The sequence below is a fragment of the Sander vitreus genome, unplaced genomic scaffold (assembly GCF_031162955.1).
Source record: "Sander vitreus isolate 19-12246 unplaced genomic scaffold, sanVit1 ctg505_0, whole genome shotgun sequence".
NCBI lineage: Eukaryota > Metazoa > Chordata > Actinopteri > Perciformes > Percidae > Sander > Sander vitreus.
Genome location: NW_027595607.1, coordinates 5001 through 19272, shown reverse-complemented (window position 1 = coordinate 19272; position 14272 = coordinate 5001). Strand labels below are relative to the sequence as shown.

The window sequence follows — 14272 nt, the reverse complement described above, 5'->3', positions numbered from 1 at the left end:
TCACATGTACGCTCAGAGTAGCTTAGCTTATAGCAGCTGGTAGCATGCAGCTAAAGACACAGGGTAACTTTAGCGTATAGCAGCTGGTAGCATGCAGCTAAAGACACAGGGTAACGTTAGCTTATAGCAGCTGGTAGCATGCAGCTAGTGACTCTAACTGCTGCTGAACATTAGTCCTGTAGGGTAACATTACAGCTTGGTTCTGGTTTAATACTGGACCAGTTTCACAGATTGTTGTTCCATCAGACACTTAGACACAGAAACATGGAGACAGAGAGTCCTGGTTGACAATAAACCCCAAAGTCACCCTTTAAAGTCTAAAACAACTAAGAAAAAAAGACCAAACATTCACTTAAAATATGGAAGGTGGTCGTCAATTCTCTCACTGTAGTTTGTGCTTTTTATTCAAACAAATCACATGTTTAGTTACAAAAAAACAAGGAGCGAGTCTTTAGTTAGTAATTCTTTTATTAGATTAGATTAGATTCAACTTTATTGTCATTGTGCAGAGTACAAGTATAAATACAACGAAATGCAGTACATCTTTTAATTGTTTCTTGTCACATTATCTACATCTGGTGGTCAGATCAAGAACAACAGAGTTACACTGAGCTGATGGTTTAAAACTGAATTAAACTTTGTAGTCAGATTAAAATGGGGCTCTAATATTCAGATTATTATGTTTAATAATGGTGTATTTCCTGTATAGTGAAAAGTATAGTATATATTATATAGTACATAGTATATAGCAGAGTATAGTGACTGTTTGGGTCGTGCTAACATCAGCTGGAGACATTCAGGGAAATGAGGACAGAACAACAGATCAACACATCATCCTCCAGCTTTCTAAAGAAACAACTCATCTCTGACACCGACATGCTTCACCGTTGGGAGGAAGGTTTACAGGCTAGATTTGTTGCCTAAACATAATTGAGTCTTTAATGAGCATTGTTTACATGTTCTTCCTTCACGGTGCCATTCTCAGATGCTCAGTCAGTTGATGTGTGTTCAGTTTGTCCGTTGGCAGTGAGTCATCGTTCCTGTTGTCTTTCAGCGGTCTGCAGATATCTCCTACTAGCCACTACATTTGTTGTTGAGGATGTTGAGAATCTTTCTGAGTTTGATCTCCATCTTTTTCATTTTGGTGTCAATGGTGCTGATATCAGGTACAACTGGTATATCGACCGCTGTAGCGGTGCCAATGGGGGTTCTCTCTTCACATCTCTCACCATAGTAACCATCTGGACACTCACACATCCATTCATTGGAGTCCAGCAGCCGATTGCACGTTCCATTGTTGCTACATGTTTCACTTTGGCAGACATCCTCCTTCCGGGAGTAATAGATGGAAATCTTTCTTGTATAGCTACCCCACCAACAGTCATGTTGGTGAAAGGGTGCTGGAGCCACAGCAAACTCTTCCCCATAGGCAGCATGTGTCGCTTTAGCAAAATCTCTAAATGTCACTGTCACGCGCTGATGTGGATTTAACCCACTAGGCCTATAGTTACAGGTTTGTGCTCTGTTACTTTCACATGATTTGTCTATAAAGCAATAATTGGCTGCTTCTCTAATTAGTGTTTCATCTATTTTTTTTGCTATCAGAGTGTATCCCACAGCAACAGTGATCGTGTCCTCTGTAATCTTAGTCAGATTATATAGTATGTAATAATCAGCCTGGTTTGTGTTGTACACCAGCACCACCCAGTTGTACCAGTTGTACTTCTTATCCAGAAACTCTTTTTCACCTTATCAGCGATGGCTTGTTTGTTGTCAGCACTGAGTCCTTTCCTGATCTCCACCACATCTTCCTTCACATACTTCATGTGGTTGGTCAGGCAGTATTCCAGAGCTGATTTCTGAGCTGTGAAGACGTCCTTGAACATCTGGGTGTGTTTGGCTTCTATACCTGATGAATCCAACCCGATCAGTTTCCAGTAGAACTGGTTCAGCACCATCCCCTTCCACAGCAAACTGCTGAAATAGACGTTATATTTGCCGATATCTTGAATGTCACATTTAAACTTCTTCCTCAGCAGTTCGTTGAGGTTTCCACTGAGAGACGTGTCTTTGACCGTCAGGTAATGGTAGAAGTTGGCCACACTGGCTTCAGTTCCTGTGTTCTCATAGTAGTTGACGTATATCTCTGCCAGTCGGAGTTTCTGCTCTTTATTTGTTACCCACTGACTCTTCTGAAGAAGCTCATTGAACTTCTTCCAGGCGTTGAGGATGTGGAGCTCGTCTTGAGAGTAGACGCTGGCGTAGTTAAACCATTCTACGTCTGTTGCCAGGTTGGCGATCTGGATGGAGATAGAGTCCAACTTCCTGTTCACTTCAGCAAACCCTTTCTTCACCTCGTTCAGCACCGGGTCATCCTGAGGGATGAAGATCAAGACCATGTTGACAAAAGATGCAACCAGAACTCCGACGCCAGGCGCCAGGCGCCAAGCTGGCGACGTCTGCGAGACTCTTCATCACGGCTGACAACTTTTTGGTATCAATCTTTTCAAAACCTTCTTTGACGACAGTGAGGAAGCTGTTTCCCACTGCCAAAGATCTATCCACTTTCTCTCTGGTTTCAAAAGGCTGGTCTCTCTTCACCCTGTAGAGGGGTGAGACAACGGAGGATGTGGGATCATGTGACCGAGCTGAGGACGGTGTCCAGTAGAGAAGAAGGATCAATGAAGCCAACAGCATGGAGGCAGACAGCCGAGGGAACGCCATGACTGCAACACAGACAACACAACATGGAATCATGTTCTAAACACTGCAAGTTCAAAACTCACAACCCCACCATCCCCAAACTTATTATTTGTTTTGTTTTTAATGTCTGCTGGTTGGTGCCTTTCCTGTTTCTCCTTTGGACTGGAGCCCCCAATTTGTTCTGACTTGGCTCTTAAGCCACAACAAATAGGACCCACACACACACACACACACACACACACACACACACACTCACACTCACACACACACACACACACACACACACACACACACACACACAGACACAGACACACGAAACACGCACTGAGACACGCACACACACACACACACACACACACACACACACACACACACACACACGACACACACACACAGACACACACACACACACACACACACACACACACACACACACACACACACACACACACACACACACACACACACACACACACAGAGACACACATAAACGCAAACACGCACTGAGACACGCGCACACACAGACACACACACACACACACACACACACACACACACACACACACACACACACACACACACACACACACACACACACACACACACACACACACACACACACACACAAACGTGTTGATTTTAAATTTTGCCCCATGAGGACAACACAAAGGTTGATTATACGTTTTTGTTATGTGTACAACCTGCTATATCAGTATTAATTTAGATTAAAATACGTTGTAAACATACACTATGTAAAAAAAATCAGTAAGATACTGTCAAGAAAAAGAAAAAAACAGCTATATGATGCATGTTTAACTTTAGTATAAAGAATACTGGCAAAGTAATTAAAACACAAAGGTAACAAGTAAAGGGTAACTTGGCCAAAAAGTAACTAAATAAATCTGTCTGCTCTACCAACTGAGCTAACCGGCCACAACCCAGACGGATATTTTTAAGCAATTGAAACGTGCTTGTTCTGGAAATGTCTTTTTAATATGACTTTTTTGTTGTTTCTCACCTCAGATTAAAGTGCTTATGTTATGCTCATTTTCAGCTCAGTAGAGAGACAACAGTAGAGAGTAGTATGTAGAGAGACAACAGCAGAGAGTAGTACATAGAGAGACAACAGTAGAGAGTAGTATGTAGAGAGACAGCAGTAGAGAGTAGTATGTAGAGAGACAACAGTAGAGAGTAGTATGTAGAGAGACATCAGTAGAGAGTAGTATGTAGAGAGACAACAGTAGAGAGTAGTACATAGAGAGACAACAGTAGAGAGTAGTATGTAGAGAGACAGCAGTAGAGAGTAGTATGTAGAGAGACAACAGTAGAGAATAGTATGTAGAGAGACAACAGTAGAGAGTAGTATGTAGAGAGACATCAGTAGAGAGTAGTATGTAGAGAGACATCAGTAGAGAGTAGTATGTAGAGAGACAACAGTAGAGAGTAGTATGTAGAGAGACAACAGTAGAGAGTAGTATGTAGAGAGACAACAGTAGAGAGTAGTATGTAGCAGGGACGTCACTAGGATTGAAAGACGGGGGGGCTTAGCCCCCAGGGTATTTGTAACTTGCGTTTGCAAAATCTTTGCACTCACATCTTTCAATACTGTATTAGAACTACACTTAAATGTAATGTAAACAACCAGTCAAGAAACCAATATGTTAACAAGTAAGCAGTGACAGACATATCCTCTTCTTCAATTTCTAATCTGTTCCTTCTGTCTTATCCTTTAAGATAAAACAAAACCCTGATGCTAATTTCATGACTTCGAAATGCAAATAAGTCACATTAAACATCATCCAAAATGTCCAAAAACATAAAAACAGAGGCCAGACAGCTAATAAGTTAGTAAGTTAAACAAATACGACAAATAGCAGTACAAGAAAAAGAAAAAAATAGGCATCACTGCATACTTTATCATGTAAGATATTAATAGGGATCCTATTAAAAGTGGCTACTGTCTAAATACAATAACCTGATGGTGGAAGGAATAAAAGATTTGGAGTAATGTTTACTGTATATACTGTATGTACTGTATGTAGGATTGCTTTCATTTTATTTTCACATATCTGTGGGCATGTGCTCATCTTTAACCTAGCCTACATTTAGGCAACATCTACATATTTATTTAATTTATCACAGCCAATGAATGCAGAAAGTTAAATTGGTTAGAATATAGCTAGCATATAAATATAATGCAATAATTTTGTTTAGGCTATGAATAGTACCTAGACCTGCCAACAAATGCTTATTGTTAGAAGAAAACAAAACAATCCTTAGACCTATAGACCACTACTGACCTCAATCACGCCGGCTCCCTCAGAATCAACTGCCCTGCCAATCTCCTGCTTCTCTTTCTGACAGCAGTAGAGAGTAGTATGAAGAGAGACATCAATAGAGAGTAGTATGTAGAGATACAACAGGAGAGAGTAGTATGTAGAGAGACAACAGTAGAGAGTAGTATGTAGAGAGACAACAGTAGAGAGTAGTATGAAGAGAGACATCAATAGAGAGTAGTATGTAGAGATACAACAGGAGAGAGTAGTATGTAGAGAGACAACAGTAGAGAGTAGTATGTAGAGAGACAACAGTAGAGAGTAGTATGTAGAGAGACAACAGTAGAGAGTAGTATGTAGAGAAACAACAGTAGAGAGTAGTATGTAGCGAGACAACAGAGAGCAGTATGAAGAGAGACAACGGTAGAGAGTAGTATGTAGAGAGACAGCAGTAGAGAGTAGTATGAAGAGAGACATCAATAGAGAGTAGTATGTAGAGATACAACAGGAGAGAGTAGTATGTAGAGAGACAACAGTAGAGAGTAGTATGTAGAGAGACAACAGTAGAGAGTAGTATGTAGAGAGACAACAGTAGAGAGTAGTATGTAGAGAGACAACAGTAGAGAGTAGTATGTAGCGAGACAACAGAGAGCAGTATGAAGAGAGACAACGGTAGAGAGTAGTATGTGGAGAGACAACAGTAGAGAGTAGTATGAAGAGAGACAACGGTAGAGAGTAGTATGTAGAGAGACAACAGTAGAGAGTAGTATGAAGAGAGACAACGGTAGAGAGTAGTATGAAGAGAGACAACGGTAGAGAGTAGTATGTAGAGAGACAACAGTAGAGAGTAGTATGTAGAGAGACAGCAGTAGAGAGTAGTATGTAGAGAGACAGCAGTAGAGAGTAGTATGAAGAGAGACATCAATAGAGAGTAGTATGTAGAGATACAACAGGAGAGAGTAGTATGTAGAGAGACAACAGTAGAGAGTAGTATGTAGAGATACAACAGGAGAGAGTAGTATGTAGAGAGACAACAGTAGAGAGTAGTATGTAGAGAGACAACAGTAGAGAGTAGTATGTAGTGAGACAACAGAGAGCAGTATGAAGAGAGACAACGGTAGAGAGTAGTATGTAGAGAGACAACAGTAGAGAGTAGTATGAAGAGAGACAACGGTAGAGAGTAGTATGTAGAGAAAACGGTAGAGAGTAGTATGTAGAGAGACAACAGTAGAGAGTAGTATGAAGAGAGACAACGGTAGAGAGTAGTATGTAGAGAGACAACAGTAGAGAGTAGTATGTAGAGAGACAACAGTAGAGAGTAGTATGTATCTCTACTACATATAGTGTGGTATCTGAAGATTTACAACTTTGACTTATGGATTAACATATAAGGGAATTCCTATGAACTTTATCCTACTGTTGCTGAAACATTTGGAAACTGTTAACATTAGAAGGGGCCCCCTAAGACAGAAGATATTTTGTTGGAGTTATACCATGTATGGGGCCTTAAATGGTCAGTTCCCTACTCCAAGCATATACTCACACCCCCACTAAATGCACAGAATATATATCATGTGATAACCGCAGAACTTCAGAGAGCGACAATATTTGAAGATTGGGTTGGTCGCCTCTCCGAGCTCCTGCAGAAGCTTGTAAAATTTATGCTGAATTATTTGATGTAATAAACCTTTTTATAATCAAGAAACAGTGTCAACGAAGTTCCTCTTCCACACATTGGCAACGCAGCACTGCAACTAAATATACAACAGTAGAGAGACATCAATAAAGAGTAGTATGAAGAGAGACAACGGTAGAGAGTAGTACGTAGAGAGACAACAGTAGAGAGTAGTACAAAGAGAGACAACGGTAGAGAGTAGTATGTAGAGAGACAGCAGTAGAGAGTAGTATGTAGAGAGACAGCAGTAGAGAGTAGTATGTAGAGAGACAGCAGTAGAGAGTAGTATGTAGAGAGACAACAGTAGAGTAGTATAAAGAGAGACAATGGTAGAGAGTAGTACCCCATCCACCATCTTTTCCTAAAACTAACTGTCCCACGTCCTGACGCGGAGCCTCTAAATATGACGCTAACGGAGACTTTTTGTGTCAATAACAAACGCCACAGTCACCGGACCAAGCAGGCTTTCTGATGCGATGGGAGTGAGAATGTGTTGATACAATACTAAAAGTAACAAAAAAACAGTTTGTACTGTATTTTACATTACCACTACAAAACTTGAAATTTAGAGAGAGTAAGACAATGTTAATTTTACAGTATTATAAATTTCAGTATACATTTTCCTGTTTTTTTAAGGAAAATGTGTTATATTATCTGTGTTGGATAAAGCAAGAGAGAGTGCAGACCTGGAGAGAAGCTCGGAGAGCTGGACACTGGCCCAGAAACGTCTGCCTGCTGTGATTGGTCGGCTGGCTGAATGGCCCAGAAGCGTCTGCCTGCTGTGATTGGTCAGCTGGCTGGATGGTTGCTGGATGTGATGGAGGTCTCTGACGACAGTCTGCAGGTTGTTGAGTCTCGGAGGAAGCCCGTGATCTCTGAGCCCAACAGGACAGAAGCAGTCCTTTTTAAAGGAAGCTGATTGGCCACACCTTATGACAGGTGGAGCTGCAGACACAGAGGTTTACCATGTAGGGACAACTCTCTGATACACTGCTGATTAAACAACTCAGCACTTCTTTGGAAAGACTTGTGCAAGACAGATGATATGTGGGTTGAGACATAAGGTTAGTGTAAGGACAGGGCGGTTCCCCTTCTCTATTCTTCCCCTTCAGCCTGTACTCTACTTTTCATAAATCTCCTAAACTTATTAATAATGTTGGTATTTTTCCAGTTAATGAACAGCTGGCTCTCAACTGCACACCTGTGAGCTGTGTTTTAAAAAGATCTTTTTGGGGTTTTGGCCTTTCATTTAAACAGAATAAGCACACAGAATCTCATCAACAGAGCCAAACAGAATCTTTTTTACAGTTTTCATTCAGTTTGAAAATCTGCAAATCGGTTGCAACACATTCTCAATCCGATCGCGTCAAAAAGCGGCGCTAGGTCAGGTGCCTTTGGTGTGTGTTATTGACGCAAAAAGTCTCCTTTGCTGTCATATTTAGACACGCTTGTTCAGGGACAGTACGGGACAGTTAGGTTAAGGAAAAGATGGTGTATGAGGTTACGAAATGTAGATTTCAGTGACACGCAGGACATGAACCCCGGTCTACTGGGTGAAAGTGCTGTGTTGTTTGGCCGATCCACCCCTCCAAACTGCTTCAGTCTTTCATACTACTCTCTACTGCTGTCTTTCTACATACTACTCTCTACTACCATTGTCTCTCTACATGCTACTCTCTACTGCTGTCTCTCTACATACTGCTCTCTAACGCTGTCTCTCTATATACTACTCTCTACCGTTGTCTCTCTACATACTACTCTCTACTGTTGTCTCTCTACATACTACTCTCTACCGTTGTCTCTCGACATACTACTCCTTACTGTTGTCTCCCTACATACTACTCTCTACTGCAGTCTCTCTACATAATACTCGCTAATGCTGTCTCTCTACGTACTACTCTCTACTAATGTTTCTGTACATAGTACTCTCTACTGCTGTCTCTCTACATACTACTCTCTACTGTTGTCTTTCTACATACTACTCTCTACCGTTGTCTCTCTACATACTACTCTCTACTGTTGTCTCCCTACATACTACTCTCTACTGCAGTCTCTCTACATACTACTCTCTACTGTTGTCTCTCTACATACTACTCTCTACTGCAGTCTCTCTACATAATACTCGCTAATGCTGTCTCTCTACGTACTACTCTCTACTAATGTTTCTGTACATAGTACTCTCTACTAATGTTTCTGTACATACTACTCTCTACTGCTGTCTCTCTACACACTAGTCCCTACCGTTGTCTCGCTACATAGTATTCTCTACTGTTGTCTCTCTACATTCTACTCTCTACTGTTGTCTCGCTACATACTACTCTGCTGTTGTGTCTATACATACTGCTCTCTACTAATGTTTCTGTATATAGTACTCTCTACTGATGTCTCTCTACATACTACTCTACCGTTGTCTCTCTACATACTACTCTCTACTGTTGTCTCTCTACATACTGCTCTGTACCGTTGTCTCTCGACATACTACTCCTTACTGTTGTCTCTCTACATACTACTCTCTACTGCAGTCTCTCTACATAATACTCTCTACTGCTGTCTCTCTACGTACTACTCTCTACTAATGTTTCTGTACATAGTACTCTCTACTCATGTCTCTCTACATACTACTCTACTGTTGTTTCTCTACATACTACTCCCTACTGCTGTCTCTCTACCCACTACTCACTACTGCTGTCTCTCTACATACTCTCTACCACTGTCTTTCTATATACTACTCTCTACTACCGTTGTCTCTCTACGTACTACTCTCTACCGCTGTCTCTCTCCATACTACTCTCGACTGCTGCCTCTCTACATACTACTCTCTACTGCTGTCTCTCTACATACTACTCTCTACTGCTGTCTCTCTACATACTGCTCTCTAACGCTGTCTCTCTATATACTACTCTCTACCGCTGTCTCTCTACATACTGCTCTCTACTGTTGTCTCTCTACATACTACTCTCTACTGTTGTCTTTCTACATACTACTCTCTACTGTTGTCTCTCTACATACTACTCTCTACTGTTGTCTCTCTACATACTGCTCTGTACCGTTGTCTCTCGACATACTACTCCTTACTGTTGTCTCTCTACATACTACTCTCTACTGCAGTCTCTCTACATAATACTCTCTACTGCTGTCTCTCTACGTACTACTCTCTACTAATGTTTCTGTACATACTACTCTCTACTGCTGTCTCTCTACATACTACTCTCTACTGTTGTCTCTCTACATACTACTCTCTACCGTTGTCTCTCTACATACTACTCTCTACTGTTGTCTCCCTACATACTACTCTCTACTGCAGTCTCTCTACATAATACTCGCTAATGCTGTCTCTCTACGTACTACTCTCTACTAATGTTTCTGTACATAGTACTCTCTACTAATGTTTCTGTACATACTACTCTCTACTGCTGTCTCTCTACACACTAGTCCCTACCGTTTCTGTACATAGTATTCTCTACTGTTGTCTCTCTACATTCTACTCTCTACTGTTGTCTCGCTACATACTACTCTGCTGTTGTGTCTATACATACTGCTCTCTACTAATGTTTCTGTATATAGTACTCTCTACTGATGTCTCTCTACATACTACTCTACCGTTGTCTCTCTACATACTACTCTCTACTGTTGTCTCTCTACATACTGCTCTGTACCGTTGTCTCTCGACATACTACTCCTTACTGTTGTCTCTCTACATACTACTCTCTACTGCAGTCTCTCGACATACTACTCTCTACTGCTGTCTCTCTACATACTACTCTCTACTAATGTTTCTGTACATAGTACTCTCTACTCATGTCTCTCTACATACTACTCTACTGTTGTTTCTCTACATACTACTCCCTACTGCTGTCTCTCTACCCACTACTCACTACTGCTGTCTCTCTACATACTCTCTACCACTGTCTTTCTATATACTACTCTCTACTACCGTTGTCTCTCTACGTACTACTCTCTACCGCTGTCTCTCTCCATACTACTCTCTACTGCTGTCTCTCTACATACTACTCTCTAACGCTGTCTCTCTACATACTACTCTCTACTGCTGTCTCTCTACATACTGCTCTCTAACGCTGTCTCTCTATACACTACTCTCTACCGTTGTCTCTCTACATACTACTCTCTACTGTTGTCTCTCTACATACTACTCTCTACCGCTGTCTCTCTATATAATACTCTCTACTAACGTTGTCTCTCTACATACTACTCTCTACAGCTGTCTCTCTATATACTACTCTCTACCGCTGTGTCTCTATATAATACTCTCTACTACCGTTGTCTCTCTACATACTACTCTCTAACGCTGTCTCTCTACATACTACTCTCTACTGCTGTCTCTCTACATACTACTCTCTACTGCTGTCTCTCTACACACTACTCCCTACTGTTTCTGTACATTGTACCCTCTACTGATGTCTCTCTACATACTACTCTCTACCGTTGTCTCTCTACATACTACTCTCAACTGTTGTCTTTCTATCTACTACTCTCTACTGCTGTCTCTCTACATACTGCTCTCTAACGCTGTCTCTCTAAATACTTCTCTCTACCAATGTCTCTCTATATAATACTCTCTACTACCGTTGTCTCTCTACATACTACTCTCTACCGCTGTCTATCTCCATACTACTCTCTACTGCTGTCTCTCTACATACTACTCTCTACTACCATTGTCTCTTTACATACTACTCTCTACTGCTGTCTCTCTACATACTGTCTCTCTATATACTACTCTCTACCGCTGTCTCTCTATAGACTACTCTCTACCGTTGTCTCTCTACATACTACTCTCTACAGCTGTCTCTCTACATACTACTCTCTACCGCTGTGTCTCTATATAATACTCTCTACTACCGTTGTCTCTCTACATACTACTCTCTAACGCTGTCTCTCTACATACTACTCTCTACTGCTGTCTCTCTACATACTACTCTCTACTGCTGTCTCTCTACACACTACTCCCTACTGTTTCTGTACATTGTACCCTCTACTGATGTCTCTCTACATACTACTCTCTACCGTTGTCTCTCTACATACTACTCTCAACTGTTGTCTTTCTATCTACTACTCTCTACTGTTGTCTCTCTACATACTACTCTCTACTGCTGTCTCTCTAAATACTTCTCTCTACCAATGTCTCTCTATATAATACTCTCTACTACCGTTGTCTCTCTACATACTACTCTCTACCGCTGTCTATCTCCATACTACTCTCTACTGCTGTCTCTCTACATACTACTCTCTACTACCATTGTCTCTTTACATACTACTCTCTACTGCTGTCTCTCTACATACTGCTCTCTAATGCTGTCTCTCTATATACTACTCTCTACCGCTGTCTCTCTATAGACTACTCTCTACCGTTGTCTCTCTACATACTACTCTCTACTGTTGTCTCTCTACAGACTACTCTCTACTGTTGCTTCTCTACCCACTAGTCTCTTCTAATGTATCTGTATTTAGTACTCTCTACTGATGTCTCTACATACTACTCTTTACTGTTGTCTCTCTACATAATACTCCCTACTGCGGTCTCTCTACATACTACTCTATACTGATGTCTCTCTATATATTACTCTCTACCATTGTCTCTCTACATACTACTCTCTACTACCATTGTCTCTCTACATACTACTCTGAACCGCTGAATCTCTACATACTACTCTCTACTGTTTTCTCTCTACATTCTACTCCCTACTGCTGTCTATCTACACAATACTCTCTACTAATGTTTCTGTACATAGTACTCTCTACTGATGTCTCTCTACATACTACTCACTACTGTTGTCTCTCTACATACTACTCTCTATTGTTGTCTTTTACATACTACTCTCTACTGTTGTCTCTCAACATAGTACTCTCTACTGATGTCTCTCTACATACTACTCTTTACTGTTGTCTCTCTACATACTACTCTCTACTGTTGTCTCGCTACATACTACCCTCTACTGTTGTCATACAGTGGGGCAAAAAAGTATTTAGTCAGCCACCAATTGTGCAAGTTCTCCCACTTAAAAAGAGGAGAGAGGCCTGTAATTTTTATCATAGGTACGCTTCAACTATGAGAGAAAAAATTACGCTCTATTGATGTCTCTACATACAACTTTACTGATGACTCTCTACATACTACTCTCTACTGCTGTCTCGACATACTACTCTCTACTGTTGTCTCTCGACATAGTACTCTCTACTGATGTCTCTCTATATATTACTTTCTACCATTGTCTGTCTACATACTACTCTCTACTGCTGTCTCGACTTACTACTCTCTACTGTTGTCTCTCGACATAGTACTCTCTACTGATGTCTCTCTATATATTACTTTCTACCATTGTCTCTCTAAATACTACTCTCTACTGTTGTCTCTCTACATACTAATCTTTACTGTTGTCGCTCTACAAACTACTCTCTACCGCTGTCTCTCTACCTACTTCACTTTACTGTTGTCTCTCTACATACTACTCTCTACTGATGTCTCTCTACATATTACTCTCTACTACCATTGCCTCAAAACATTCTACTCTTAACCGCTGTCTCTCTACATACTACTTTCTACTTTTGTCGCTCTACATACTACTGTGTACTGTTGTCTCTCTGCATACTACATACTACTACTCTACTACTACTACTCTCTTTGTGTGTCTGTGTGTGATGTGTGTGTGTTTGTGTCTCTGTCTTTGTGTGTTTGTGTGTGTGTGTGTGTCTTTGTGTGTGTGTGTGTGTCTCTGTGATGTATTTATGTGTGTGTGTGTGTGTGTCTGTGTGTGTGTGTCTCTGTGTGTGTGTCTTTGTGTGTGTCTCTGTGATGTGTGTGTGTGTATGTGTCTTTGTGTGTCTCTGTGATGTGTGAGCGTGTGTCACTCTGTGTGGATGTCTCTTTGTGAGTGTCTGTGTTTGTGTGTGTGTGTGTGTTTCTGTGTGTGAGTGTCTCTGTGTGTGTCTGTGTGTGTTTGTCTCGGTGTGCGTGTCTGTGTGTTTGTGTGTGTGTGTTTTTGTGTGTATCTGTGTGTATGTGTGTGTATCTATGTGTGTGTGCGTGTGTGTGTGTGTCTGTCTATGTGTGTGTGTGTGTGTCTGTCTGTGTGTGTGTGTGTCTGTGTGTGTGTGTCTGTGTGTTTGTCTGTGTGTGTCTGTGTCTCTTTGTGTGTGTGTGTGTGTGTGTGTATGTGTGCCTCTGTTATATGTGTGTGTGTGTCTGTGTGTGTGTCTTTTGGTGTGTGTCTGTGTGTGTGTGTTTGTGTGTGTGTCTGTGTGCCTGTGTATATGTGTGTGTGTGTCTCTGTGTGTGTGTCTGTGTGTGTGTGTGTGTGTGTCTCTGTGTGTATGTGTGTCTCTTTGTGTGTGTCTCTGTGTGCGTGTCTGTGTGTTTGTGTGTGTGTGTGTCTCTGTTGTGTGTGTGTGTGTCTCTGTGTGTTTTTGTGTGTATGTGTGTGTGTGTGTATGTTTGTGTCTATGTGTGTGTCTGTGTTTTTGTCTGTATGTGTGCCTATCTGTGTGTGTGTGTGTGTTTGTCTGTCTGTGTGAGTGTGTGTGTATGTGTGTGTGTATGTCTGTGTCTGTGTTTGTCTGTGTGTGTGTGTGTGTGTCTGTGTGTGTGTGTGTGTGTCTGTGTCTC

The 14272-nt window shown here is 41.3% G+C and overlaps 1 pseudogene across 1 annotated transcript; it reads right to left on the bottom strand.

Moving 5' to 3' along the window:
- Positions 1–460: 460 nt before the first annotated feature.
- LOC144514232 (uncharacterized) lies at positions 461–7537 on the bottom strand (annotated as a pseudogene). Its single transcript, XR_013501286.1, has 2 exons — positions 7341–7537; positions 461–2726 (listed from the first exon to the last, which is right to left on the bottom strand). The product of XR_013501286.1 is annotated as an uncharacterized LOC144514232 (transcript).
- Between the last annotated feature and the right edge of the window lie 6735 nt (positions 7538–14272).